The following is a 27,579-nucleotide window of genomic DNA, read 5'->3' on the forward strand; positions in this document are numbered from 1 at the left end:
TTTTGTTTGACACTTTCTTTCGTTTAAAATAAATATCATTCTGTTGGAACATCTCGGTCCTGGATTTTGGTTTGGGGATCGGAGAGGGAACATGCTAATTTATCTTTGTATGTTGCACCCTGACCCCCTGGACAGGGGCGTAACAGACCAGTACAGTTATAGTACTTTGTACTTTGCCACATTTATCTTCTTCTTAGCAAGTGTCATGCATTCTGCTTCTCCAGCGTTTTTAAGAGCTGTTGATGATGTCAAATGCAGCTTACGGCCACACCGCTCTCTAAGCGCCCGATCTCGTCCGATCTCGGCAGCCAAATAGAGCCGGGCCTGGTTAGTACTTGGTAGGAAGACCGCCTGGGAATACCAGGTGCTGTAAGCTTTTTTGCTTGGGTTTACGGGCAGCACAAGCTGGTGTTACTGCCTATTTATTCATAGAAATTGTTCTATATTTTCATCAAATTTTGTTCTTTCATTGCTGTTTTGCTACTTTATTGGTTTGTCAACCATCGTGCTTCATTACTAGTAGACCATGTTACGGTCCTGGCCATATGTGTTGTTTTTATTTTGTTGTTCTTATAGGTGCCCTGCCTGATTGGCCGGATTGGGGGGCAGTACAGGAAGCTGATTGGTCCATCCTACACTTCCTGGAGTTTTAAAAGTACGGTTCCCAACAGCTAGCGAGGCTCTTTCTGGCAGCAGCACCTGTTTGCTGTTCTTGGTTTCCAAACTTTATTTAGCATTTTTGAATTGTTAGGTTTTATGCCGTGGTTTTGTTTATAAATTGTATATTTTGTAAATAGTATTAAATCTGTAGGGGTGAACTGCCATTTTCTTTGGATTGTTTTCACATTTGGGAGTTAGGGTTAGCGACTGTCTTTTGGTTTGTTTATTTCTATCAGGCTAGCTAGCACTTTCTGTGGGAAATGGCTTATTTTGTTTATTATGTTGGCCTTGGTTCGCCCTGAGTTGTAGTGTCATGTTTTGTTTGACACTTTCTTTCGTTTAAAATAAATATCATTCTGTTGGAACATCTCGATCCTGGATTTTGGTTTGGGGATCGGAGAGGGAACATGCTAATTTATCTTTGTATGTTGCACCCTGACCCCCTGGACAGGGGCGTAACAGACCAGTACAGTTATAGTACTTTGTACTTTGCCACATTTATCTTCTTCTTAGCAAGTGTCATGCATTCTGCTTCTCCAGCGTTTTTAAGAGCTGTTGATGATGTCAAATGCAGCTTACGGCCACACCGCTCTCTAAGCGCCCGATCTCGTCCGATCTCGGCAGCCAAATAGAGCCGGGCCTGGTTAGTACTTGGTAGGAAGACCGCCTGGGAATACCAGGTGCTGTAAGCTTTTTTGCTTGGGTTTACGGGCAGCACAAGCTGGTGTTACTGCCAATTTATTCATAGAAATTGTTCTATATTTTCATCAAATTTTGTTCTTTCATTGCTGTTTTGCTACTTTATTGGTTTTTAAAACCATCGTGCTTCATTACTAGTAGACCATGTTACGGTCCTGGCCATATGTGTTGTTTTTATTTTCTCGTTCTTATAGGTGCCCTGCCTGATTGGCCGGATTGAGGGGCAGTACAGGAAGCTGATTGGTCCATCCTACACTTCCTGGAGTTTTAAAAGTACGGTTCCCAACAGCTAGCGAGGCTCTTTCTGGCAGCAGCACCTGTTTGCTGTTCTTGGTTTCCAAACCTTATTTAGCATTTTTGAATTCTTAGGTTTTGTGCCGTGGTTTTGTTTATAAATTGTATATTTTGTAATTCGTATTAAATCTGTAGGGGGGAACAGCCATTTTCTTTTGATTGTTTTCTCTTGTTTTCACATTAGGGAGTTAGGGTTAGCGACTGTCTTTTGGTTTGTTTATTTCTATCAGGCTAGCTAGCACTTTCTGTGGGAAATGGCTTATTTTGTTTATTATGTTGGCCTTGGTTCGCCCTGAGTTGTAGTGTCATGTTTTGTTTGACACTTTCTTTCGTTTAAAATAAATATCATTCTGTTGGAACATCTCGATCCTGGATTTTGGTTTGGGGATCGGAGAGGGAACATGCTAATTTATCTTTGTATGTTGCACCCTGACCCCCTGGACAGGGGCGTAACAGACCAGTACAGTTATAGTACTCTGTACTTTGCCACATTTATCTTCTTCTTAGCAAGTGTCATGCATTCTGCTTCTCCAGCGTTTTTAAGAGCTGTTGATGATGTCAAATGCAGCTTACGGCCACACCGCTCTCTAAGCGCCCGATCTCGTCCGATCTCGGCAGCCAAATAGAGCCGGGCCTGGTTAGTACTTGGTAGGAAGACCGCCTGGGAATACCAGGTGCTGTAAGCTTTTTTGCTTGGGTTTACGGGCAGCACAAGCTGGTGTTACTGCCTATTTATTCATAGAAATTGTTCTATATTTTCATCAAATTTTGTTCTTTCATTGCTGTTTTGCTACTTTATTGGTTTTTCAACCATTGTGCTTCATTACTAGTAGACCATGTTACGGTCCTGGCCATATGTGTTGTTTTTGATTTGTTGTTCTTATAGGTGCCCTGCCTGATTGGCCGGATTGGGGGGCAGTACAGGAAGCTGATTGGTCCATCCTACACTTCCTGGAGTTTTAAAAGTACGGTTCCCAACAGCTAGCGAGGCTCTTTCTGGCAGCAGCACCTGTTTGCTGTTCTTGGTTTCCAAACCTTATTTAGCATTTTTGAATTGTTAGGTTTTGTGCCGTGGTTTTGTTTATAAATTGTATATTTTGTAATTCGTATTAAATCTGTAGGGGTGAACAGCCATTTTCTTTTGATTGTTTTCTCTTGTTTTCACATTAGGGAGTTAGGGTTAGCGACTGTCTTTTGGATTGTTTATTTCTATCAGGCTAGCTAGCACTTTCTGTGGGAAATGGCTTATTTTGTTTATTATGTTGGCCTTGGTTTGCCCTGAGTTGTAGTGTCATGTTTTGTTTGACACTTTCTTTCGTTTAAAATAAATATTATTCTGTTGGAACATCTCGATACTGGAGTTTGGTTTGGGGATCGGAGAGGGAACATGCTAATTTATCTTTGTATGTTGCACCCTGACCCCCTGGACAGGGGCGTAACAGACCAGTACAGTTATAGTACTTTGTACTTTGCCACATTTATCTTCTTCTTAGCAAGTGTCATGCATTCTGCTTCTCCAGCGTTTTTAAGAGCTGTTGATGATGTCAAATGCAGCTTACGGCCACACCGCTCTCTAAGCGCCCGATCTCGTCCGATCTCGGCAGCCAAATAGAGCCGGGCCTGGTTAGTACTTGGTAGGAAGACCGCCTGGGAATACCAGGTGCTGTAAGCTTTTTTGCTTGGGTTTACGGGCAGCACAAGCTGGTGTTACTGCCTATTTATTCATAGAAATTGTTCTATATTTTCATCAAATTTTGTTCTTTCATTGCTGTTTTGCTACTTTATTGGTTTTTCAACCATCGTGCTTCATTACTAGTAGACCATGTTACGGTCCTGGCCATATGTGTTGTTTTTATTTTCTCGTTCTTATAGGTGCCCTGCCTGATTGGCCGGATTGAGGGGCAGTACAGGAAGCTGATTGGTCCATCCTACACTTCCTGGAGTTTTAAAAGTACGGTTCCCAACAGCTAGCGAGGCTCTTTCTGGCAGCAGCACCTGTTTGCTGTTCTTGGTTTCCAAACCTTATTTAGCATTTTTGAATTGTTAGGTTTTGTGCCGTGGTTTTGTTTATAAATTGTATATTTTGTAATTCGTATTAAATCTGTAGGGGTGATCAGCCATTTTCTTTTGATTGTTTTCTCTTGTTTTCACATTAGGGAGTTAGGGTTAGCGACTGTCTTTTGGTTTGTTTATTTCTATCAGGCTAGCTAGCACTTTCTGTGGGAAATGGCTTATTTTGTTTATTATGTTGGCCTTGGTTCGCCCTGAGTTGTAGTGTCATGTTTTGTTTGACACTTTCTTTCGTTTAAAATAAATATCATTCTGTTGGAACATCTCGATCCTGGATTTTGGTTTGGGGATCGGAGAGGGAACATGCTAATTTATCTTTGTATGTTGCACCCTGACCCCCTGGACAGGGGCGTAACAGACCAGTACAGTTATAGTACTTTGTACTTTGCCACATTTATCTTCTTCTTAGCAAGTGTCATGCATTCTGCTTCTCCAGCGTTTTTAAGAGCTGTTGATGATGTCAAATGCAGCTTACGGCCACACCGCTCTCTAAGCGCCCGATCTCGTCCGATCTCGGCAGCCAAATAGAGCCGGGCCTGGTTAGTACTTGGTAGGAAGACCGCCTGGGAATACCAGGTGCTGTAAGCTTTTTTGCTTGGGTTTACGGGCAGCACAAGCTGGTGTTACTGCCTATTTATTCATAGAAATTGTTCTTTATTTTCATCAAATTTTGTTCTTTCATTGCTGTTTTGCTACTTTATTGGTTTTTCAACCATCGTGCTTCATTACTAGTAGACCATGTTACGGTCCTGGCCATATGTGTTGTTTTTATTTTGTTGTTCTTATAGGTGCCCTGCCTGATTGGCCGGATTGGGGGGCAGTACAGGAAGCTGATTGGTCCATCCTACACTTCCTGGAGTTTTAAAAGTACGGTTCCCAACAGCTAGCGAGGCTCTTTCTGGCAGCAGCACCTGTTTGCTGTTCTTGGTTTCCAAACTTTATTTAGCATTTTTGAATTGTTAGGTTTTATGCCGTGGTTTTGTTTATAAATTGTATATTTTGTAAATAGTATTAAATCTGTAGGGGTGAACAGCCATTTTCTTTGGACTGTTTTCACATTAGGGAGTTAGGGTTAGCGACTGTGTTTTGGTTTGTTTATTTCTATCAGGCTAGCTAGCACTTTCTGTGGGAAATGGCTTATTTTGTTTATTATGTTGGCCTTGGTTCGCCCTGAGTTGTAGTGTCATGTTTTGTTTGACACTTTCTTTCGTTTAAAATAAATATCATTCTGTTGGAACATCTCGATCCTGGATTTTGGTTTGGGGATCGGAGAGGGAACATGCTAATTTATCTTTGTATGTTGCACCCTGACCCCCTGGACAGGGGCGTAACAGACCAGTACAGTTATAGTACTTTGTACTTTGCCACATTTATCTTCGTCTTAGCAAGTTTCATGCATTCTGCTTCTCCAATGTTTTTAAGAGCTGTTGATGATGTCAAATGCAGCTTACGGCCACACCGCTCTCTAAGCGCCCGATCTCGTCCGATCTCGGCAGCCAAATAGAGCCGGGCCTGGTTAGTACTTGGTAGGAAGACCGCGTGGGAATACCAGGTGCTGTAAGCTTTTTTGCTTGGGTTTACGGGCAGCACAAGCTGGTGTTACTGCCTATTTATTCATAGAAATTGTTCTATATTTTCATCAAATTTTGTTCTTTCATTACTGTTTTGCTACTTTATTGGTTTGTCAACCATCGTGCTTCATTACTAGTAGACCATGTTACGGTCCTGGCCATATGTGTTGTTTTTGATATGTTGTTCTTATAGGTGCCCTGCCTGATTGGCCGGATTGAGGGGCAGTACAGGAAGCTGATTGGTCCATCCTACACTTCCTGGAGTTTTAAAAGTACGGTTCCCAACAGCTAGCGAGGCTCTTTCTGGCAGCAGCACCTGTTTGCTGTTCTTGGTTTCCAAACCTTATTTAGCATTTTTGAATTGTTAGGTTTTGTGCCGTGGTTTTGTTTATAAATTGTATATTTTGTAAATAGTATTAAATCTGTAGGGGTGAACAGCCATTTTCTTTGGACTGTTTTCACATTAGGGAGTTAGGGTTAGCGACTGTCTTTTGGTTTGTTTATTTCTATCAGGCTAGCTAGCACTTTCTGTGGGAAATGGCTTATTTTGTTTATTATGTTGGCCTTGGTTCGCCCTGAGTTGTAGTGTCATGTTTTGTTTGACACTTTCTTTCGTTTAAAATAAATATCATTCTGTTGGAACATCTCGATCCTGGATTTTGGTTTGGGGATCGGAGAGGGAACATGCTAATTTATCTTTGTATGTTGCACCCTGACCCCCTGGACAGGGGCGTAACAGACCATTACAGTTATAGTACTTTGTACTTTGCCACATTTGTCTTCTTCTTAGCAAGTGTCATGCATTCTGCTTCTCCAGTGTTTTTAAGAGCTGTTGATGATGTCAAATGCAGCTTACGGCCACACCGCTCTCTAAGCGCCCAATCTCGTCCGATCTCGGCAGCCAAATAGAGCCGGGCCTGGTTAGTACTTGGTAGGAAGACCGCCTGGGAATACCAGGTGCTGTAAGCTTTTTTGCTTGGGTTTACGGGCAGCACAAGCTGGTGTTACTGCCTATTTATTCATAGAAATTGTTCTATATTTTCATCAAATTTTGTTCTTTCATTGCTATTTTGCTACTTTATTGGTTTGTCAACCATCGTGCTTCATTACTAGTAGACCATGTTACGGTCCTGGCCATATGTGTTGTTTTTATTTTCTTGTTCTTATAGGTGCCCTGCCTGATTGGCCGGATTGGGGGGCAGTACAGGAAGCTGATTGGTCCATCCTACACTTCCTGGAGTTTTAAAAGTACGGTTCCCAACAGCTAGCGAGGCTCTTTCTGGCATCAGCACCTGTTTGCTGTTCTTGGTTTCCAAACCTTATTTAGCATTTTTGAATTGTTAGGTTTTGTGCCGTGGTTTTGTTTATAAATTGTATATTTTGTAAATAGTATTAAATCTGTAGTGGTGAACAGCCATTTTCTTTTGATTGTTTTCTCTTGTTTTCACATTAGGGAGTTAGGGTTAGCGACTGTCTTTTGGTTTGTTTATTTCTATCAGGCTAGCTAGCACTTTCTGTGGGAAATGGCTTATTTTGTTTATTATGTTGGCCTTGGTTCGCCCTGAGTTGTAGTGTCATGTTTTGTTTGACACTTTATGTTGTTTAAAATAAATATAATTCTGTTGGAACATCTCGATCCTGGATTATGGTTTGGAGACCGGAGAGGGAACATCCTAATTTATCTTTGTATGTTGCACCCTGACCCCCTAGACAGGGGCGTAACAGACCAGTACAGTTATAGTACTTTGTACTTTGCCACATTTATCTTCTTCTTAGCAAGTGTTATGCATTCTGCTTCTACAGTGTTTTTAGGAGCTGTTGATGATATCAAATGCAGCTTACGGCCACACCGCTCTCTAAGCGCCCGATCTCGTCCGATCTCGTCCGATCTCGGCAGCCAAATAGAGCCGGGCCTGGTTAGTACTTGGTAGGAAGACCGCCTGGGAATACCAGGTGCTGTAAGCTTTTTTGCTTGGGTTTACGGGCAGCACAAGCTGGTGTTACTGCCTATTTATTCCTAGAAATTGTTCTATATTTTCATCAAATTTTGTTCTTTCATTGCTGTTTTGCTACTTTATTGGTTTGTCAACCATCGTGCTTCTTTACTACTAGACCAGTACCGTTTTAGTACTTTGCCACATTTATCTTCTTCTTAGCGAGTGTCATGCATTCTGCTTCTCCAGCGTTTTTAGGAGCTGTTGATGATGTCAAATGCAGCTTACGGCCACACCGCTCTCTAAGCGCCCGATCTCGTCCGATCTCGGCAGCCAAATAAGGCCGGGCCTAGTTAGTATTTGGTTGGAAGACCGCCTGGGAATACCAGGTGCTGTAAGCTTTTTTGCTTGGGTTTACGGGCAGCACAAGCTTGTGTTACTGCCTATTTATTCATAGAAATTGTTCCATATTTTCATCAAATTTTGTTCTTTCATTGCTATTTTGATAATTTATTGGTTTGTCAACCATCGTGCTTCATTACTAGTAGACCATGTTACGGTCCTGGCCATATGTGTTGTTTTTTTTTTGTTGTTCTTATAGGTGCCCTGCCTGATTGGCCGGATTGGGGGGCAGTACAGGAAGCTGATTGGTCCATCCTACACTTCCTGGAGTTTTAAAAGTACGGTTCCCAACAGCTAGCGAGGCTCTTTCTGGCAGCAGCACCTGTTTGCTGTTCTTGGTTTCCAAACCTTATTTAGCATTTTTGAATTGTTAGGTTTTGTGCCGTGGTTTTGTCTATAAATTGTATATTTTGTAAATAGTATTAAATCTGTAGGGGTGAACTGTCATTTTCTTTGGATTGTTTTCACATTTGGGAGTTAGGGTTAGCGACTGTCTTTTGGTTTGTTTATTTCTATCAGGCTAGCTAGCACTTTCTGTGGGAAATGGCTTAATTTGTTTATTATGTTGGTCCTTGGTTCGCCCTGAGTTGTAGTGTCATGTTTTGTTTGACACTTTCTTTCGTTTAAAATAAATATCATTCTGTTGGAACATCTCGATCCTGGATTTTGGTTTGGGGATCGGAGAGGGAACATGCTAATTTATCTTTGTATGTTGCACCCTGACCCCCTAGACAGGGGCGTAACAGACCAGTACAGTTATAGTACTTTGTACTTTGCCCCATTTATCTTCTTCTTAGCAAGTGTCATGCATTCTGCTTCTCCAGCGTTTTTAAGAGCTTTTGATGATGTCAAATGCAGCTTACGGCCACACTGCTCTCTAAGCGCCCGATCTCGTCTGATCTCGTCCGATCTCGGCAGCCAAATAAAGCCGGGCCTGGTTAGTACTTGGTAGGAAGACCGCGTGGGAATACCAGGTGCTGTAAGCTTTTTTGCTTGGGTTTACGGGCAGCACAAGCTGGTGTTACTGCCTATTTATTCATAGAAATTGTTCTATATTTTCATCAAATTTTGTTCTTTCATTACTGTTTTGCTACTTTATTGGTTTGTCAACCATCGTGCTTCATTACTAGTAGACCATGTTACGGTCCTGGCCATATGTGTTGTTTTTATTTTCTTGTTCTTATAGGTGCCCTGCCTGATTGGCCGGATTGAGGGGCAGTACAGGAAGCTGATTGGTCCATCCTACACTTCCTGGAGTTTTAAAAGTACGGTTCCCAACAGCTAGCGAGGCTCTTTCTGGCAGCAGCACCTGTTTGCTGTTCTTGGTTTCCAAACCTTATTTAGCATTTTTGAATTCTTAGGTTTTGTGCCGTGGTTTTGTTTATAAATTGTATATTTTGTAAATAGTATTAAATCTTTAGGGGTGAACAGCCATTTTCTTTTGATTGTTTTCTCTTGTTTTCACATTAGGGAGTTAGGGTTAGCGAGTGTCTTTTGGTTTGTTTATTTCTATCAGGCTAGCTAGCACTTTCTGTGGGAAATGGCTTATTTTGTTTATTATGTTGGCCTTGGTTCGCCCTGAGTTGTAGTGTCATGTTTTGTTTGACACTTTCTTTCGTTTAAAATAAATATCATTCTGTTGGAACATCTCGATACTGGAGTTTGGTTTGGGGATCGGAGAGGGAACATGCTAATTTATCTTTGTATGTTGCACCCTGACCCCCTGGACAGGGGCGTAACAGACCAGTACAGTTATATTACTTTGTACTTTGCCACATTTATCTTCTTCTTAGCAAGTGTCATGCATTCTGCTTCTCCAGCGTTTTTAAGAGCTGTTGATGATGTCAAATGCAGCTTACGGCCACACCGCTCTCTAAGCGCCCGATCTCGTCCGATCTCGGCAGCCAAATAGAGCCGGGCCTGGTTAGTACTTGGTAGGAAGACCGCCTGGGAATACCAGGTGCTTTAAGCTTTTTTGCTTGGGTTTACGGGCAGCACAAGCTGGTGTTACTGCCTATTTATTCATAGAAATTGTTCTATATTTTCATCAAATTTTGTTCTTTCATTGCTGTTGTTTTGCTACTTTATTGGTTTCTCAACCATCGTGCTTCATTACTAGTAGACCATGTTAAATAAATTGTATATTTTGTAAATAGTATTAAATCTGTAGGGGTGAACTGCCATTTTCTTGGACTGTTTTCACATTAGGGAGTAAGGGTTAGCGACTGTCTTTTGGTTTGTTTATTTCTATCAGGCTAGCTAGCACTTTCTATGGGAAATGGCTTATTTTGTTTATTATGTTGGCCTTGGTTCGCCCTTAGTTGTAGTGTCATGTTTTGTTTGACACTTTCTTTCGTTTAAAATAAATATCATTCTGTTGGAACATCTCGATCCTGGATTTTGGTTTGGGGATCGGAGAGGGAACATGCTAATTTATCTTTGTATGTTGCACCCTGACCCCCTGGACAGGGGCGTAACAGACCAGTGCAGTTATAGTACTTTGTACTTTGCCACATTTATCTTCTTCTTAGCAAGTGTCATGCATTCTGCTTCTCCAGCGTTTTTAGGAGCTGTTGATGATGTCAAATGCAGCTTACGGCCACACCGCTCTCTAAGCGCCCGATCTCGTCCGATCTCGGCAGCCAAATAAGGCCGGGCCTAGTTAGTACTTGGTTGGAAGACCGCCTGGGAATACCAGGTGCTGTAAGCTTTTTTGCTTGGGTTTACGGGCAGCACAAGCTGGTGTTACTGCCTATTTATTCATAGAAATTGTTCCATATTTTCATCAAATTTTGTTCTTTCATTGCTATTTTGATAATTTATTGGTTTGTCAACCATCGTGCTTCATTACTAGTAGACCATGTTACGGTCCTGGCCATATGTGTTGTTTTTTTTTTGTTGTTCTTATAGGTGCCCTGCCTGATTGGCCGGATTGGGGGGCAGTACAGGAAGCTGATTGGTCCATCCTACACTTCCTGGAGTTTTAAAAGTACGGTTCCCAACAGCTAGCGAGGCTCTTTCTGGCAGCAGCACCTGTTTGCTGTTCTTGGTTTCCAAACCTTATTTAGCATTTTTGAATTGTTAGGTTTTGTGCCGTGGTTTTGTCTATAAATTGTATATTTTGTAAATAGTATTAAATCTGTAGGGGTGAACTGTCATTTTCTTTGGATTGTTTTCACATTTGGGAGTTAGGGTTAGCGACTGTCTTTTGGTTTGTTTATTTCTATCAGGCTAGCTAGCACTTTCTGTGGGAAATGGCTTAATTTGTTTATTATGTTGGTCCTTGGTTCGCCCTGAGTTGTAGTGTCATGTTTTGTTTGACACTTTCTTTCGTTTAAAATAAATATCATTCTGTTGGAACATCTCGATCCTGGATTTTGGTTTGGGGATCGGAGAGGGAACATGCTAATTTATCTTTGTATGTTGCACCCTGACCCCCTAGACAGGGGCGTAACAGACCAGTACAGTTATAGTACTTTGTACTTTGCCACATTTATCTTCTTCTTAGCAAGTGTCATGAATTCTGCTTCTCCAGCGTTTTTAAGAGCTTTTGATGATGTCAAATGCAGCTTACGGCCACACTGCTCTCTAAGCGCCCGATCTCGTCTGATCTCGTCCGATCTCGGCAGCCAAATAAAGCCGGGCCTGGTTAGTACTTGGTAGGAAGACCGCGTGGGAATACCAGGTGCTGTAAGCTTTTTTGCTTGGGTTTACGGGCAGCACAAGCTGGTGTTACTGCCTATTTATTCATAGAAATTGTTCTATATTTTCATCAAATTTTGTTCTTTCATTACTGTTTTGCTATTTTTTTGGTTTGTCAACCATCGTGCTTCATTACTAGTAGACCATGTTACGGTCCTGGCCATATGTGTTGTTTTTATTTTCTTGTTCTTATAGGTGCCCTGCCTGATTGGCCGGATTGGGGGGCAGTACAGGAAGCTGATTGGTCCATCCTACACTTCCTGGAGTTTTCAAAGTACGGTTCCCAACAGCTAGCGAGGCTCTTTCTGGCAGCAGCACCTGTTTGCTGTTCTTGGTTTCCAAACCTTATTTAGCATTTTTGAATTGTTAGGTTTTGTGCCGTGGTTTTGTTTATAAATTGTATATTTTGTAAATAGTATTAAATCTTTAGGGGTGAACAGCCATTTTCTTTTGATTGTTTTCTCTTGTTTTCACATTAGGGAGTTAGGGTTAGCGAGTGTCTTTTGGTTTGTTTATTTCTATCAGGCTAGCTAGCACTTTCTGTGGGAAATGGCTTATTTTGTTTATTATGTTGGCCTTGGTTCGCCCTGAGTTGTAGTGTCATGTTTTGTTTGACACTTTCTTTCGTTTAAAATAAATATCATTCTGTTGGAACATCTCGATACTGGAGTTTGGTTTGGGGATCGGAGAGGGAACATGCTAATTTATCTTTGTATGTTGCACCCTGACCCCCTGGACAGGGGCGTAACAGACCAGTACAGTTATATTACTTTGTACTTTGCCACATTTATCTTCTTCTTAGCAAGTGTCATGCATTCTGCTTCTCCAGCGTTTTTAAGAGCTGTTGATGATGTCAAATGCAGCTTACGGCCACACCGCTCTCTAAGCGCCGGATCTCGTCCGATCTCGGCAGCCAAATAGAGCCGGGCCTGGTTAGTACTTGGTAGGAAGACCGCCTGGGAATACCAGGTGCTTTAAGCTTTTTTGCTTGGGTTTACGGGCAGCACAAGCTGGTGTTACTGCCTATTTATTCATAGAAATTGTTCTATATTTTCATCAAATTTTGTTCTTTCATTGCTGTTGTTTTGCTACTTTATTGGTTTCTCAACCATCGTGCTTCATTACTAGTAGACCATGTTAAATAAATTGTATATTTTGTAAATAGTATTAAATCTGTAGGGGTGAACTGCCATTTTCTTGGACTGTTTTCACATTAGGGAGTAAGGGTTAGCGACTGTCTTTTGGTTTGTTTATTTCTATCAGGCTAGCTAGCACTTTCTATGGGAAATGGCTTATTTTGTTTATTATGTTGGCCTTGGTTCGCCCTGAGTTGTAGTGTCATGTTTTGTTTGACACTTTCTTTCGTTTAAAATAAATATCATTCTGTTGGAACATCTCGATCCTGGATTTTGGTTTGGGGATCGGAGAGGGAACATGCTAATTTATCTTTGTATGTTGCACCCTGACCCCCTGGACAGGGGCGTAACAGACCAGTACAGTTATAGTACTTTGTACTTTGCCACATTTATCTTCTTCTTAGCAAGTGTCATGCATTCTGCTTCTCCAGCGTTTTTAAGAGCTGTTGATGATGTCAAATGCAGCTTACGGCCACACCGCTCTCTAAGCGCCCGATCTCGTCCGATCTCGGCAGCCAAATAGAGCCGGGCCTGGTTAGTACTTGGTAGGAAGACCGCCCAGGAATACCAGGTGCTGTAAGCTTTTTTGCTTGGGTTTACGGGCAGCACAAGCTGGTGTTACTGCCTATTTATTCATAGAAATTGTTCTATATTTTCATCAAATTTTGTTCTTTCATTGCTGTTTTGCTACTTTATTGTTTTTTCAACCATCGTGCTTCATTACTAGTAGACCATGTTACGGTCCTGGCCATATGTGTTGTTTTTTTTTTCTCGTTCTTATAGGTGCCCTGCCTGATTGGCCGGATTGAGGGGCAGTACAGGAAGCTGATTGGTCCATCCTACACTTCCTGGAGTTTTAAAAGTACGGTTCCCAACAGCTAGCGAGGCTCTTTCTGGCAGCAGCACCTGTTTGCTGTTCTTGGTTTCCAAACCTTATTTAGCATTTTTGAATTCTTAGGTTTTGTGCCGTGGTTTTGTTTATAAATTGTATATTTTGTAAATAGTATTAAATCTTTAGGGGTGAACAGCCATTTTCTTTTGATTGTTTTCTCTTGTTTTCACATTAGGGAGTTAGGGTTAGCGAGTGTCTTTTGGTTTGTTTATTTCTATCAGGCTAGCTAGCACTTTCTGTGGGAAATGGCTTATTTTGTTTATTATGTTGGCCTTGGTTCGCCCTGAGTTGTAGTGTCATGTTTTGTTTGACACTTTCTTTCGTTTAAAATAAATATCATTCTGTTGGAACATCTCGATACTGGAGTTTGGTTTGGGGATCGGAGAGGGAACATGCTAATTTATCTTTGTATGTTGCACCCTGACCCCCTGGACAGGGGCGTAACAGACCAGTACAGTTATATTACTTTGTACTTTGCCACATTTATCTTCTTCTTAGCAAGTGTCATGCATTCTGCTTCTCCAGCGTTTTTAAGAGCTGTTGATGATGTCAAATGCAGCTTACGGCCACACCGCTCTCTAAGCGCCCGATCTCGTCCGATCTCGGCAGCCAAATAGAGCCGGGCCTGGTTAGTACTTGGTAGGAAGACCGCCTGGGAATACCAGGTGCTTTAAGCTTTTTTGCTTGGGTTTACGGGCAGCACAAGCTGGTGTTACTGCCTATTTATTCATAGAAATTGTTCTATATTTTCATCAAATTTTGTTCTTTCATTGCTGTTGTTTTGCTACTTTATTGGTTTCTCAACCATCGTGCTTCATTACTAGTAGACCATGTTAAATAAATTGTATATTTTGTAAATAGTATTAAATCTGTAGGGGTGAACTGCCATTTTCTTGGACTGTTTTCACATTAGGGAGTAAGGGTTAGCGACTGTCTTTTGGTTTGTTTATTTCTATCAGGCTAGCTAGCACTTTCTATGGGAAATGGCTTATTTTGTTTATTATGTTGGCCTTGGTTCGCCCTTAGTTGTAGTGTCATGTTTTGTTTGACACTTTCTTTCGTTTAAAATAAATATCATTCTGTTGGAACATCTCGATCCTGGATTTTGGTTTGGGGATCGGAGAGGGAACATGCTAATTTATCTTTGTATGTTGCACCCTGACCCCCTGGACAGGGGCGTAACAGACCAGTGCAGTTATAGTACTTTGTACTTTGCCACATTTATCTTCTTCTTAGCAAGTGTCATGCATTCTGCTTCTCCAGCGTTTTTAGGAGCTGTTGATGATGTCAAATGCAGCTTACGGCCACACCGCTCTCTAAGCGCCCGATCTCGTCCGATCTCGGCAGCCAAATAAGGCCGGGCCTAGTTAGTACTTGGTTGGAAGACCGCCTGGGAATACCAGGTGCTGTAAGCTTTTTTGCTTGGGTTTACGGGCAGCACAAGCTGGTGTTACTGCCTATTTATTCATAGAAATTGTTCCATATTTTCATCAAATTTTGTTCTTTCATTGCTATTTTGATAATTTATTGGTTTGTCAACCATCGTGCTTCATTACTAGTAGACCATGTTACGGTCCTGGCCATATGTGTTGTTTTTTTTTTGTTGTTCTTATAGGTGCCCTGCCTGATTGGCCGGATTGGGGGGCAGTACAGGAAGCTGATTGGTCCATCCTACACTTCCTGGAGTTTTAAAAGTACGGTTCCCAACAGCTAGCGAGGCTCTTTCTGGCAGCAGCACCTGTTTGCTGTTCTTGGTTTCCAAACCTTATTTAGCATTTTTGAATTGTTAGGTTTTGTGCCGTGGTTTTGTCTATAAATTGTATATTTTGTAAATAGTATTAAATCTGTAGGGGTGAACTGTCATTTTCTTTGGATTGTTTTCACATTTGGGAGTTAGGGTTAGCGACTGTCTTTTGGTTTGTTTATTTCTATCAGGCTAGCTAGCACTTTCTGTGGGAAATGGCTTAATTTGTTTATTATGTTGGTCCTTGGTTCGCCCTGAGTTGTAGTGTCATGTTTTGTTTGACACTTTCTTTCGTTTAAAATAAATATCATTCTGTTGGAACATCTCGATCCTGGATTTTGGTTTGGGGATCGGAGAGGGAACATGCTAATTTATCTTTGTATGTTGCACCCTGACCCCCTAGACAGGGGCGTAACAGACCAGTACAGTTATAGTACTTTGTACTTTGCCACATTTATCTTCTTCTTAGCAAGTGTCATGCATTCTGCTTCTCCAGCGTTTTTAAGAGCTTTTGATGATGTCAAATGCAGCTTACGGCCACACTGCTCTCTAAGCGCCCGATCTCGTCTGATCTCGTCCGATCTCGGCAGCCAAATAAAGCCGGGCCTGGTTAGTACTTGGTAGGAAGACCGCGTGGGAATACCAGGTGCTGTAAGCTTTTTTGCTTGGGTTTACGGGCAGCACAAGCTGGTGTTACTGCCTATTTATTCATAGAAATTGTTCTATATTTTCATCAAATTTTGTTCTTTCATTACTGTTTTGCTACTTTATTGGTTTGTCAACCATCGTGCTTCATTACTAGTAGACCATGTTACGGTCCTGGCCATATGTGTTGTTTTTATTTTCTTGTTCTTATAGGTGCCCTGCCTGATTGGCCGGATTGGGGGGCAGTACAGGAAGCTGATTGGTCCATCCTACACTTCCTGGAGTTTTCAAAGTACGGTTCCCAACAGCTAGCGAGGCTCTTTCTGGCAGCAGCACCTGTTTGCTGTTCTTGGTTTCCAAACCTTATTTAGCATTTTTGAATTGTTAGGTTTTGTGCCGTGGTTTTGTTTATAAATTGTATATTTTGTAAATAGTATTAAATCTTTAGGGGTGAACAGCCATTTTCTTTTGATTGTTTTCTCTTGTTTTCACATTAGGGAGTTAGGGTTAGCGAGTGTCTTTTGGTTTGTTTATTTCTATCAGGCTAGCTAGCACTTTCTGTGGGAAATGGCTTATTTTGTTTATTATGTTGGCCTTGGTTCGCCCTGAGTTGTAGTGTCATGTTTTGTTTGACACTTTCTTTCGTTTAAAATAAATATCATTCTGTTGGAACATCTCGATACTGGAGTTTGGTTTGGGGATCGGAGAGGGAACATGCTAATTTATCTTTGTATGTTGCACCCTGACCCCCTGGACAGGGGCGTAACAGACCAGTACAGTTATATTACTTTGTACTTTGCCACATTTATCTTCTTCTTAGCAAGTGTCATGCATTCTGCTTCTCCAGCGTTTTTAAGAGCTGTTGATGATGTCAAATGCAGCTTACGGCCACACCGCTCTCTAAGCGCCGGATCTCGTCCGATCTCGGCAGCCAAATAGAGCCGGGCCTGGTTAGTACTTGGTAGGAAGACCGCCTGGGAATACCAGGTGCTTTAAGCTTTTTTGCTTGGGTTTACGGGCAGCACAAGCTGGTGTTACTGCCTATTTATTCATAGAAATTGTTCTATATTTTCATCAAATTTTGTTCTTTCATTGCTGTTGTTTTGCTACTTTATTGGTTTCTCAACCATCGTGCTTCATTACTAGTAGACCATGTTACGGTCCTGGCCATATGTGTTGTTTTTTTTTTCTCGTTCTTATAGGTGCCCTGCCTGATTGGCCGGATTGAGGGGCAGTACAGGAAGCTGATTGGTCCATCCTACACTTCCTGGAGTTTTAAAAGTACGGTTCCCAACAGCTAGCGAGGCTCTTTCTGGCAGCAGCACCTGTTTGCTGTTCTTGGTTTCCAAACCTTATTTAGCATTTTTGAATTGTTAGGTTTTGTGCCGTGGTTTTGTTTATAAATTGTATATTTTGTAATTCGTATTAAATCTGTAGGGGTGAACTGCCATTTTCTTGGACTGTTTTCCCATTAGGGAGTAAGGGTTAGCGACTGTCTTTTGGTTTGTTTATTTCTATCAGGCTAGCTAGCACTTTCTGTGGGAAATAGCTTATTTTGTTTATTATGTTGGCCTTGGTTCGCCCTGAGTTGTAGTGTCATGTTTTGTTTGACACTTTCTTTCGTTTAAAATAAATATCATTCTGTTGGAACATCTCGATCCTGGATTTTGGTTTGGGGATCGGAGAGGGAACATGCTAATTTATCTTTGTATGTTGCACCCTGACCCCCTGGACAGGGGCGTAACAGACCAGTACAGTTATAGTACTTTGTACTTTGCCACATTTGTCTTCTTCTTAGCAAGTGTCATGCATTCTGCTTCTCCAGTGTTTTTAAGAGCTGTTGATGATGTCAAATGCAGCTTACGGCCACACCGCTCTCTAAGCGCCCAATCTCGTCCGATCTCGGCAGCCAAATAGAGCCGGGCCTGGTTAGTACTTGGTAGGAAGACTGCCTGGGAATACCAGGTGTTGTAAGCTTTTTTGCTTGGGTTTACGGGCAGCACAAGCTGGTGTTACTGCCTATTTATTCATAGAAATTGTTCTATATTTTCATCAAATTTTGTTCTTTCATTGCTGTTTTGCTACTTTATTGGTTTTTCAACCATCGTGCTTCATTACTAGTAGACCATGTTACGGTCCTGGCCATATGTGTTGTTTTTATTTTCTCGTTCTTATAGGTGCCCTGCCTGATTGGCCGGATTGAGGGGCAGTACAGGAAGCTGATTGGTCCATCCTACACTTCCTGGAGTTTTAAAAGTACGGTTCCCAACAGCTAGCGAGGCTCTTTCTGGCAGCAGCACCTGTTTGCTGTTCTTGGTTTCCAAACCTTATTTAGCATTTTTGAATTCTTAGGTTTTGTGCCGTGGTTTTGTTTATAAATTGTATATTTTGTAATTCGTATTAAATCTGTAGGGGTGAACAGCCATTTTCTTTTGATTGTTTTCTCTTGTTTTCACATTAGGGAGTTAGGGTTAGCGACTGTCTTTTGGTTTTTTTATTTCTATCAGGCTAGCTAGCACTTTCTGTGGGAAATGGCTTATTTTGTTTATTATGTTGGCCTTGGTTCGCCCTGAGTTGTAGTGTCATGTTTTGTTTGACACTTTCTTTCGTTTAAAATAAATATCATTCTGTTGGAACATCTCGATCCTGGATTTTGGTTTGGGGATCGGAGAGGGAACATGCTAATTTATCTTTGTATGTTGCACCCTGACCCCCTGGACAGGGGCGTAACAGACCAGTACAGTTATAGTACTTTGTACTTTGCCACATTTATCTTCTTCTTAGCAAGTGTCATGCATTCTGCTTCTCCAGCGTTTTTAAGAGCTGTTGATGATGTCAAATGCAGCTTACGGCCACACCGCTCTCTAAGCGCCCGATCTCGTCCGATCTCGGCAGCCAAATAGAGCCGGGCCTGGTTAGTACTTGGTAGGAAGACCGCCTGGGAATACCAGGTGCTGTAAGCTTTTTTGCTTGGGTTTACGGGCAGCACAAGCTGGTGTTACTGCCTATTTATTCATAGAAATTGTTCTATATTTTCATCAAATTTTGTTCTTTCATTGCTGTTTTGCTACTTTATTGGTTTTTCAACCATCGTGCTTCATTACTAGTAGACCATGTTACGGTCCTGGCCATATGTGTTGTTTTTATTTTGTTGTTCTTATAGGTGCCCTGCCTGATTGGCCGGATTGGGGGGCAGTACAGGAAGCTGATTGGTCCATCCTACACTTCCTGGAGTTTTAAAAGTACGGTTCCCAACAGCTAGCGTGGCTCTTTCTGGCAGCAGCACCTGTTTGCTGTTCTTGGTTTCCAAACTTTATTTAGCATTTTTGAATTGTTAGGTTTTATGCCGTGGTTTTTTTTTATAAATTGTATATTTTGTAAATAGTATTAAATCTGTAGGGGTGAACAGCCATTTTCTTTTGATTGTTTTCTCTTGTTTTCACATTAGGGAGTTAGGGTTAGCGACTGTCTTTTGGTTTGTTTATTTCTATCAGGCTAGCTAGCACTTTCTGTGGGAAATGGCTAATTTTGTTTATTATGTTGGCCTTGGTTCGCCCTGAGTTGTAGTGTCATGTTTTGTTTGACACTTTCTTACGTTTAAAATAAATATCATTCTGTTGGAACATCTCGATCCTGGATTTTGGTTTGGGGATCGGAGAGGGAACATGCTAATTTATCTTTGTATGTTGCACCCTGACCCCCTGGACAGGGGCGTAACAGACCAGTACAGTTATAGTACTTTATACTTTGCCACATTTATCTTCTTCTTAGCAAGTGTCATGCATTCTGCTTCTCCAGCGTTTTTAAGAGCTGTTGATGATGTCAAATGCAGCTTGCGGCCACACCGCTCTCTAAGCGCCCGATCTCGTCCGATCTCGGCAGCCAAATAGAGCCGGGCCTGGTTAGTACTTGGTAGGAAGACCGCCTGGGAATACCAGGTGTTGTAAGCTTTTTTGCTTGGGTTTACGGGCAGCACAAGCTGGTGTTACTGCCTATTTATTCATAGAAATTGTTCTATATTTTCATCAAATTTTGTTCTTTCATTGCTGTTTTGCTACTTTATTGGTTTTTCAACCATCTTGCTTCATTACTAGTAGACCATGTTACGGTCCTGGCCATATGTGTTGTTTTTATTTTCTCGTTCTTATAGGTGCCCTGCCTGATTGGCCGGATTGAGGGGCAGTACAGGAAGCTGATTGGTCCATCCTACACTTCCTGGAGTTTTAAAAGTACGGTTCCCAACAGCTAGCGAGGCTCTTTCTGGCAGCAGCACCTGTTTGCTGTTCTTGGTTTCCAAACCTTATTTAGCATTTTTGAATTGTTAGGTTTTGTGCCGTGGTTTTGTTTATAAATTGTATATTTTGTAATTCGTATTAAATCTGTAGGGGTGAACAGCCATTTTCTTTTGATTGTTTTCTCTTGTTTTCACATTAGGGAGTTAGGGTTAGCGACTGTCTTTTGGTTTGTTTATTTCTATCAGGCTAGCTAGCACTTTCTGTGGGAAATGGCTTATTTTGTTTATTATGTTGGCCTTGGTTCGCCCTGAGTTGTAGTGTCATGTTTTGTTTGACACTTTCTTTCGTTTAAAATAAATATCATTCTGTTGGAACATCTCGACCCTGGATTTTGGTTTGGGGATCGGAGAGGGAACATGCTAATTTATCTTTGTATGTTGCACCCTGACCCCCTGGACAGGGGCGTAACAGACCAGTACAGTTATAGTACTTTGTACTTTGCCACATTTATCTTCTTCTTAGCAAGTTTCATGCATTCTGCTTCTCCAACGTTTTTAAGAGCTGTTGATGATGTCAAATGCAGCTTACGGCCACACCGCTCTCTAAGCGCCCGATCTCGTCCGATCTCGGCAGCCAAATAGAGCCGGGCCTGGTTAGTACTTGGTAGGAAGACCGCGTGGGAATACCAGGTGCTGTAAGCTTTTTTGCTTGGGTTTACGGGCAGCACAAGCTGGTGTTACTGCCTATTTATTCATAGAAATTGTTCTATATTTTCATCAAATTTTGTTCTTTCATTACTGTTTTGCTACTTTATTGGTTTGTCAACCATCGTGCTTCATTACTAGTAGACCATGTTACGGTCCTGGCCATATGTGTTGTTTATATTTTCTTGTTCTTATAGGTGCCCTGCCTGATTGGCCGGATTGGGGGGCAGTACAGGAAGCTGATTGGTCCATCCTACACTTCCTGGAGTTTTAAAAGTACGGTTCCCAACAGCTAGCGAGGCTCTTTCTGGCAGCAGCACCTGTTTGCTGTTCTTGGTTTCCAAACTTTATTTAGCATTTTTGAATTGTTAGGTTTTATGCCGTGGTTTTGTTTATAAATTGTATATTTTGTAAATAGTATTAAATCTGTAGGGGTGAACTGCCATTTTCTTTGGATTGTTTTCACATTTGGGAGTTAGGGTTAGCGACTGTGTTTTGGTTTGTTTATTTCTATCAGGCTAGCTAGCACTTTCTGTGGGAAATGGCTTATTTTGTTTATTATGTTGGCCTTGGTTCGCCCTGAGTTGTAGTGTCATGTTTTGTTTGACACTTTCTTTCGTTTAAAATAAATATCATTCTGTTGGAACATCTCGATCCTGGATTTTGGTTTGGGGATCGGAGAGGGAACATGCTAATTTATCTTTGTATGTTGCACCCTGACCCCCTGGACAGGGGCGTAACAGACCAGTACAGTTATAGTACTTTGTACTTTGCCACATTTATCTTCTTCTTAGCAAGTGTCATGCATTCTGCTTCTCCAGCGTTTTTAAGAGCTGTTGATGATGTCAAATGCAGCTTACGGCCACACCGCTCTCTAAGCGCCCGATCTCGTCCGATCTCGGCAGCCAAATAGAGCCGGGCCTGGTTAGTACTTGGTAGGAAGACCGCCTGGGAATACCAGGTGCTGTAAGCTTTTTTGCTTGGGTTTACGGGCAGCACAAGCTGGTGTTACTGCCTATTTATTCATAGAAATTGTTCTATATTTTCATCAAATTTTGTTCTTTCATTGCTGTTTTGCTACTTTATTGGTTTTTCAACCATCGTGCTTCATTACTAATAGACCATGTTACGGTCCTGGCCATATGTGTTGTTTTTATTTTCTCGTTCTTATAGGTGCCCTGCCTGATTGGCCGGATTGAGGGGCAGTACAGGAAGCTGATTGGTCCATCCTACACTTCCTGGAGTTTTAAAAGTACGGTTCCCAACAGCTAGCGAGGCTCTTTCTGGCAGTAACACCTGTTTGCTGTTCTTGGTTTCCAAACCTTATTTAGCATTTTTGAATTGTTAGGTTTTGTGCCGTGGTTTTGTTTATAAATTGTATATTTTGTAATTCGTATTAAATCTGTAGGGGTGAACAGCCATTTTCTTTTGATTGTTTTCTCTTGTTTTCACATTAGGGAGTTAGGGTTAGCGACTGTCTTTTGGTTTGTTTATTTCTATCAGGCTAGCTAGCACTTTCTGTGGGAAATGGCTTATTTTGTTTATTATGTTGGCCTTGGTTCGCCCTGAGTTGTAGTGTCATGTTTTGTTTGACACTTTCTTTCGTTTAAAATAAATATCATTCTGTTGGAACATCTCGATCCTGGATTTTGGTTTGGGGATCGGAGAGGGAACATGCTAATTTATCTTTGTATGTTGCACCCTGACCCCCTGGACAGGGGCGTAACAGACCAGTACAGTTATAGTACTTTGTACTTTGCCACATTTATCTTCTTCTTAGCAAGTGTCATGCATTCTGCTTCTCCAGCGTTTTTAAGAGCTGTTGATGATGTCAAATGCAGCTTACGGCCACACCGCTCTCTAAGCGCCCGATCTCGTCCGATCTCGGCAGCCAAATAGAGCCGGGCCTGGTTAGTACTTGGTAGGAAGACCGCCTGGGAATACCAGGTGCTGTAAGCTTTTTTGCTTGGGTTTACGGGCAGCACAAGCTGGTGTTACTGCCTATTTATTCATAGAAATTGTTCTATATTTTCATCAAATTTTGTTCTTTCATTGCTGTTTTGCTACTTTATTGGTTTGTCAACCATCGTGCTTCATTACTAGTAGACCATGTTACGGTCCTGGCCATATGTGTTGTTTTTATTTTGTTGTTCTTATAGGTGCCCTGCCTGATTGGCCGGATTGGGGGGCAGTACAGGAAGCTGATTGGTCCATCCTACACTTCCTGGAGTTTTAAAAGTACGGTTCCCAACAGCTAGCGAGGCTCTTTCTGGCAGCAGCACCTGTTTGCTGGTCTTGGTTTCCAAACTTTATTTAGCATTTTTGAATTGTTAGGTTTTGTGCCGTGGTTTTGTTTATAAATTGTATATTTTGTAAATAGTATTAAATCTGTAGGGGTGAACTGCCATTTTCTTTGGATTGTTTTCACATTTGGGAGTTAGGGTTAGCGACTGTCTTTTGGTTTGTTTACTTCTATCAGGCTAGCTAGCACTTTCTGTGGGAAATGGCTAATTTTGTTTATTATGTTGGCCTTGGTTCGCCCTGAGTTGTAGTGTCATGTTTTGTTTGACACTTTCTTACGTTTAAAATAAATATCATTCTGTTGGAACATCTCGATCCTGGATTTTGGTTTGGGGATCGGAGAGGGAACATGCTAATTTATCTTTGTATGTTGCACCCTGACCCCCTGGACAGGGGCGTAACAGACCAGTACAGTTATAGTACTTTATACTTTGCCACATTTATCTTCTTCTTAGCAAGTGTCATGCATTCTGCTTCTCCAGCGTTTTTAAGAGCTGTTGATGATGTCAAATGCAGCTTGCGGCCACACCGCTCTCTAAGCGCCCGATCTCGTCCGATCTCGGCAGCCAAATAGAGCCGGGCCTGGTTAGTACTTGGTAGGAAGACCGCCTGGGAATACCAGGTGTTGTAAGCTTTTTTGCTTGGGTTTACGGGCAGCACAAGCTGGTGTTACTGCCTATTTATTCATAGAAATTGTTCTATATTTTCATCAAATTTTGTTCTTTCATTGCTGTTTTGCTACTTTATTGGTTTTTCAACCATCTTGCTTCATTACTAGTAGACCATGTTACGGTCCTGGCCATATGTGTTGTTTTTATTTTCTCGTTCTTATAGGTGCCCTGCCTGATTGGCCGGATTGAGGGGCAGTACAGGAAGCTGATTGGTCCATCCTACACTTCCTGGAGTTTTAAAAGTACGGTTCCCAACAGCTAGCGAGGCTCTTTCTGGCAGCAGCACCTGTTTGCTGTTCTTGGTTTCCAAACCTTATTTAGCATTTTTGAATTGTTAGGTTTTGTGCCGTGGTTTTGTTTATAAATTGTATATTTTGTAATTCGTATTAAATCTGTAGGGGTGAACAGCCATTTTCTTTTGATTGTTTTCTCTTGTTTTCACATTAGGGAGTTAGGGTTAGCGACTGTCTTTTGGTTTGTTTATTTCTATCAGGCTAGCTAGCACTTTCTGTGGGAAATGGCTTATTTTGTTTATTATGTTGGCCTTGGTTCGCCCTGAGTTGTAGTGTCATGTTTTGTTTGACACTTTCTTTCGTTTAAAATAAATATCATTCTGTTGGAACATCTCGACCCTGGATTTTGGTTTGGGGATCGGAGAGGGAACATGCTAATTTATCTTTGTATGTTGCACCCTGACCCCCTGGACAGGGGCGTAACAGACCAGTACAGTTATAGTACTTTGTACTTTGCCACATTTATCTTCTTCTTAGCAAGTTTCATGCATTCTGCTTCTCCAACGTTTTTAAGAGCTGTTGATGATGTCAAATGCAGCTTACGGCCACACCGCTCTCTAAGCGCCCGATCTCGTCCGATCTCGGCAGCCAAATAGAGCCGGGCCTGGTTAGTACTTGGTAGGAAGACCGCGTGGGAATACCAGGTGCTGTAAGCTTTTTTGCTTGGGTTTACGGGCAGCACAAGCTGGTGTTACTGCCTATTTATTCATAGAAATTGTTCTATATTTTCATCAAATTTTGTTCTTTCATTACTGTTTTGCTACTTTATTGGTTTGTCAACCATCGTGCTTCATTACTAGTAGACCATGTTACGGTCCTGGCCATATGTGTTGTTTATATTTTCTTGTTCTTATAGGTGCCCTGCCTGATTGGCCGGATTGGGGGGCAGTACAGGAAGCTGATTGGTCCATCCTACACTTCCTGGAGTTTTAAAAGTACGGTTCCCAACAGCTAGCGAGGCTCTTTCTGGCAGCAGCACCTGTTTGCTGTTCTTGGTTTCCAAACTTTATTTAGCATTTTTGAATTGTTAGGTTTTATGCCGTGGTTTTGTTTATAAATTGTATATTTTGTAAATAGTATTAAATCTGTAGGGGTGAACTGCCATTTTCTTTGGATTGTTTTCACATTTGGGAGTTAGGGTTAGCGACTGTGTTTTGGTTTGTTTATTTCTATCAGGCTAGCTAGCACTTTCTGTGGGAAATGGCTTATTTTGTTTATTATGTTGGCCTTGGTTCGCCCTGAGTTGTAGTGTCATGTTTTGTTTGACACTTTCTTTCGTTTAAAATAAATATCATTCTGTTGGAACATCTCGATCCTGGATTTTGGTTTGGGGATCGGAGAGGGAACATGCTAATTTATCTTTGTATGTTGCACCCTGACCCCCTGGACAGGGGCGTAACAGACCAGTACAGTTATAGTACTTTGTACTTTGCCACATTTATCTTCTTCTTAGCAAGTGTCATGCATTCTGCTTCTCCAGCGTTTTTAAGAGCTGTTGATGATGTCAAATGCAGCTTACGGCCACACCGCTCTCTAAGCGCCCGATCTCGTCCGATCTCGGCAGCCAAATAGAGCCGGGCCTGGTTAGTACTTGGTAGGAAGACCGCCTGGGAATACCAGGTGCTGTAAGCTTTTTTGCTTGGGTTTACGGGCAGCACAAGCTGGTGTTACTGCCTATTTATTCATAGAAATTGTTCTATATTTTCATCAAATTTTGTTCTTTCATTGCTGTTTTGCTACTTTATTGGTTTTTCAACCATCGTGCTTCATTACTAATAGACCATGTTACGGTCCTGGCCATATGTGTTGTTTTTATTTTCTCGTTCTTATAGGTGCCCTGCCTGATTGGCCGGATTGAGGGGCAGTACAGGAAGCTGATTGGTCCATCCTACACTTCCTGGAGTTTTAAAAGTACGGTTCCCAACAGCTAGCGAGGCTCTTTCTGGCAGTAACACCTGTTTGCTGTTCTTGGTTTCCAAACCTTATTTAGCATTTTTGAATTGTTAGGTTTTGTGCCGTGGTTTTGTTTATAAATTGTATATTTTGTAATTCGTATTAAATCTGTAGGGGTGAACAGCCATTTTCTTTTGATTGTTTTCTCTTGTTTTCACATTAGGGAGTTAGGGTTAGCGACTGTCTTTTGGTTTGTTTATTTCTATCAGGCTAGCTAGCACTTTCTGTGGGAAATGGCTTATTTTGTTTATTATGTTGGCCTTGGTTCGCCCTGAGTTGTAGTGTCATGTTTTGTTTGACACTTTCTTTCGTTTAAAATAAATATCATTCTGTTGGAACATCTCGATCCTGGATTTTGGTTTGGGGATCGGAGAGGGAACATGCTAATTTATCTTTGTATGTTGCACCCTGACCCCCTGGACAGGGGCGTAACAGACCAGTACAGTTATAGTACTTTGTACTTTGCCACATTTATCTTCTTCTTAGCAAGTGTCATGCATTCTGCTTCTCCAGCGTTTTTAAGAGCTGTTGATGATGTCAAATGCAGCTTACGGCCACACCGCTCTCTAAGCGCCCGATCTCGTCCGATCTCGGCAGCCAAATAGAGCCGGGCCTGGTTAGTACTTGGTAGGAAGACCGCCTGGGAATACCAGGTGCTGTAAGCTTTTTTGCTTGGGTTTACGGGCAGCACAAGCTGGTGTTACTGCCTATTTATTCATAGAAATTGTTCTATATTTTCATCAAATTTTGTTCTTTCATTGCTGTTTTGCTACTTTATTGGTTTGTCAACCATCGTGCTTCATTACTAGTAGACCATGTTACGGTCCTGGCCATATGTGTTGTTTTTATTTTGTTGTTCTTATAGGTGCCCTGCCTGATTGGCCGGATTGGGGGGCAGTACAGGAAGCTGATTGGTCCATCCTACACTTCCTGGAGTTTTAAAAGTACGGTTCCCAACAGCTAGCGAGGCTCTTTCTGGCAGCAGCACCTGTTTGCTGGTCTTGGTTTCCAAACTTTATTTAGCATTTTTGAATTGTTAGGTTTTGTGCCGTGGTTTTGTTTATAAATTGTATATTTTGTAAATAGTATTAAATCTGTAGGGGTGAACTGCCATTTTCTTTGGATTGTTTTCACATTTGGGAGTTAGGGTTAGCGACTGTCTTTTGGTTTGTTTATTTCTATCAGGCTAGCTAGCACTTTCTGTGGGAAATGGCTTATTTTGTTTATTATGTTGGCCTTGGTTCGCCCTGAGTTGTAGTGTCATGTTTTGTTTGACACTTTCTTTCGTTTAAAATGAATATCATTCTGTTGGAACATCTCGATCCTGGATTTTGGTTTGGGGATCGGAGAGGGAACATGCTAATTTATCTTTGTATGTTGCACCCTGACCCCCTGGACAGGGGCGTAACAGACCAGTACAGTTATAGTACTTTGTACTTTGCCACATTTATCTTCTTCTTAGCAAGTGTCATGCATTCTGCTTCTCCAGCGTTTTTAAGAGCTGTTGATGATGTCAAATGCAGCTTACGGCCACACCGCTCTCTAAGCGCCCGATCTCGTCCGATCTCGGCAGCCAAATAGAGCCGGGCCTGGTTAGTACTTGGTAGGAAGACCGCCTGGGAATACCAGGTGCTGTAAGCTTTTTTGCTTGGGTTTACGGGCAGCACAAGCTG

General features: G+C 41.7%; 30 pseudogenes; all 30 read left to right on the forward strand.

Moving 5' to 3' along the window:
- The first annotated feature begins 257 nt into the window (after positions 1–257).
- On the forward strand, positions 258–376 carry LOC137112748 (5S ribosomal RNA; annotated as a pseudogene).
- Positions 377–1,233: 857 nt separating this feature from the next.
- On the forward strand, positions 1,234–1,352 carry LOC137112749 (5S ribosomal RNA; annotated as a pseudogene).
- An 868-nt stretch (positions 1,353–2,220) lies between these two features.
- LOC137112750 (5S ribosomal RNA) lies at positions 2,221–2,339 on the forward strand (annotated as a pseudogene).
- Positions 2,340–3,206: 867 nt separating this feature from the next.
- On the forward strand, positions 3,207–3,325 carry LOC137112751 (5S ribosomal RNA; annotated as a pseudogene).
- Positions 3,326–4,192: 867 nt separating this feature from the next.
- LOC137112752 (5S ribosomal RNA) lies at positions 4,193–4,311 on the forward strand (annotated as a pseudogene).
- Positions 4,312–5,168: 857 nt separating this feature from the next.
- Positions 5,169–5,287, forward strand: LOC137113043 (5S ribosomal RNA; annotated as a pseudogene).
- Positions 5,288–6,144: 857 nt separating this feature from the next.
- On the forward strand, positions 6,145–6,263 carry LOC137112524 (5S ribosomal RNA; annotated as a pseudogene).
- An 867-nt stretch (positions 6,264–7,130) lies between these two features.
- On the forward strand, positions 7,131–7,259 carry LOC137112633 (5S ribosomal RNA; annotated as a pseudogene).
- Positions 7,260–7,510: 251 nt separating this feature from the next.
- On the forward strand, positions 7,511–7,629 carry LOC137112625 (5S ribosomal RNA; annotated as a pseudogene).
- Positions 7,630–8,487: 858 nt separating this feature from the next.
- On the forward strand, positions 8,488–8,616 carry LOC137112699 (5S ribosomal RNA; annotated as a pseudogene).
- An 867-nt stretch (positions 8,617–9,483) lies between these two features.
- LOC137112535 (5S ribosomal RNA) lies at positions 9,484–9,602 on the forward strand (annotated as a pseudogene).
- A 619-nt stretch (positions 9,603–10,221) lies between these two features.
- LOC137112552 (5S ribosomal RNA) lies at positions 10,222–10,340 on the forward strand (annotated as a pseudogene).
- An 858-nt stretch (positions 10,341–11,198) lies between these two features.
- LOC137112700 (5S ribosomal RNA) lies at positions 11,199–11,327 on the forward strand (annotated as a pseudogene).
- Positions 11,328–12,194: 867 nt separating this feature from the next.
- LOC137112648 (5S ribosomal RNA) lies at positions 12,195–12,313 on the forward strand (annotated as a pseudogene).
- A 619-nt stretch (positions 12,314–12,932) lies between these two features.
- On the forward strand, positions 12,933–13,051 carry LOC137112446 (5S ribosomal RNA; annotated as a pseudogene).
- An 867-nt stretch (positions 13,052–13,918) lies between these two features.
- Positions 13,919–14,037, forward strand: LOC137112536 (5S ribosomal RNA; annotated as a pseudogene).
- A 619-nt stretch (positions 14,038–14,656) lies between these two features.
- On the forward strand, positions 14,657–14,775 carry LOC137112554 (5S ribosomal RNA; annotated as a pseudogene).
- Positions 14,776–15,633: 858 nt separating this feature from the next.
- On the forward strand, positions 15,634–15,762 carry LOC137112702 (5S ribosomal RNA; annotated as a pseudogene).
- Positions 15,763–16,629: 867 nt separating this feature from the next.
- On the forward strand, positions 16,630–16,748 carry LOC137112649 (5S ribosomal RNA; annotated as a pseudogene).
- An 859-nt stretch (positions 16,749–17,607) lies between these two features.
- LOC137112637 (5S ribosomal RNA) lies at positions 17,608–17,726 on the forward strand (annotated as a pseudogene).
- An 867-nt stretch (positions 17,727–18,593) lies between these two features.
- Positions 18,594–18,712, forward strand: LOC137112753 (5S ribosomal RNA; annotated as a pseudogene).
- Positions 18,713–19,580: 868 nt separating this feature from the next.
- Positions 19,581–19,699, forward strand: LOC137112457 (5S ribosomal RNA; annotated as a pseudogene).
- Positions 19,700–20,566: 867 nt separating this feature from the next.
- On the forward strand, positions 20,567–20,685 carry LOC137113044 (5S ribosomal RNA; annotated as a pseudogene).
- An 857-nt stretch (positions 20,686–21,542) lies between these two features.
- On the forward strand, positions 21,543–21,661 carry LOC137112755 (5S ribosomal RNA; annotated as a pseudogene).
- Positions 21,662–22,528: 867 nt separating this feature from the next.
- On the forward strand, positions 22,529–22,647 carry LOC137112756 (5S ribosomal RNA; annotated as a pseudogene).
- An 857-nt stretch (positions 22,648–23,504) lies between these two features.
- On the forward strand, positions 23,505–23,623 carry LOC137112458 (5S ribosomal RNA; annotated as a pseudogene).
- An 867-nt stretch (positions 23,624–24,490) lies between these two features.
- Positions 24,491–24,609, forward strand: LOC137113045 (5S ribosomal RNA; annotated as a pseudogene).
- Positions 24,610–25,466: 857 nt separating this feature from the next.
- On the forward strand, positions 25,467–25,585 carry LOC137112757 (5S ribosomal RNA; annotated as a pseudogene).
- Positions 25,586–26,452: 867 nt separating this feature from the next.
- On the forward strand, positions 26,453–26,571 carry LOC137112758 (5S ribosomal RNA; annotated as a pseudogene).
- An 857-nt stretch (positions 26,572–27,428) lies between these two features.
- Positions 27,429–27,547, forward strand: LOC137112760 (5S ribosomal RNA; annotated as a pseudogene).
- The last annotated feature ends 32 nt before the right edge of the window (positions 27,548–27,579 follow it).

The sequence above is a fragment of the Channa argus genome, unplaced genomic scaffold (assembly GCF_033026475.1).
Source record: "Channa argus isolate prfri unplaced genomic scaffold, Channa argus male v1.0 Contig014, whole genome shotgun sequence".
NCBI classification, from domain to species: Eukaryota; Metazoa; Chordata; class Actinopteri; order Anabantiformes; family Channidae; genus Channa; species Channa argus.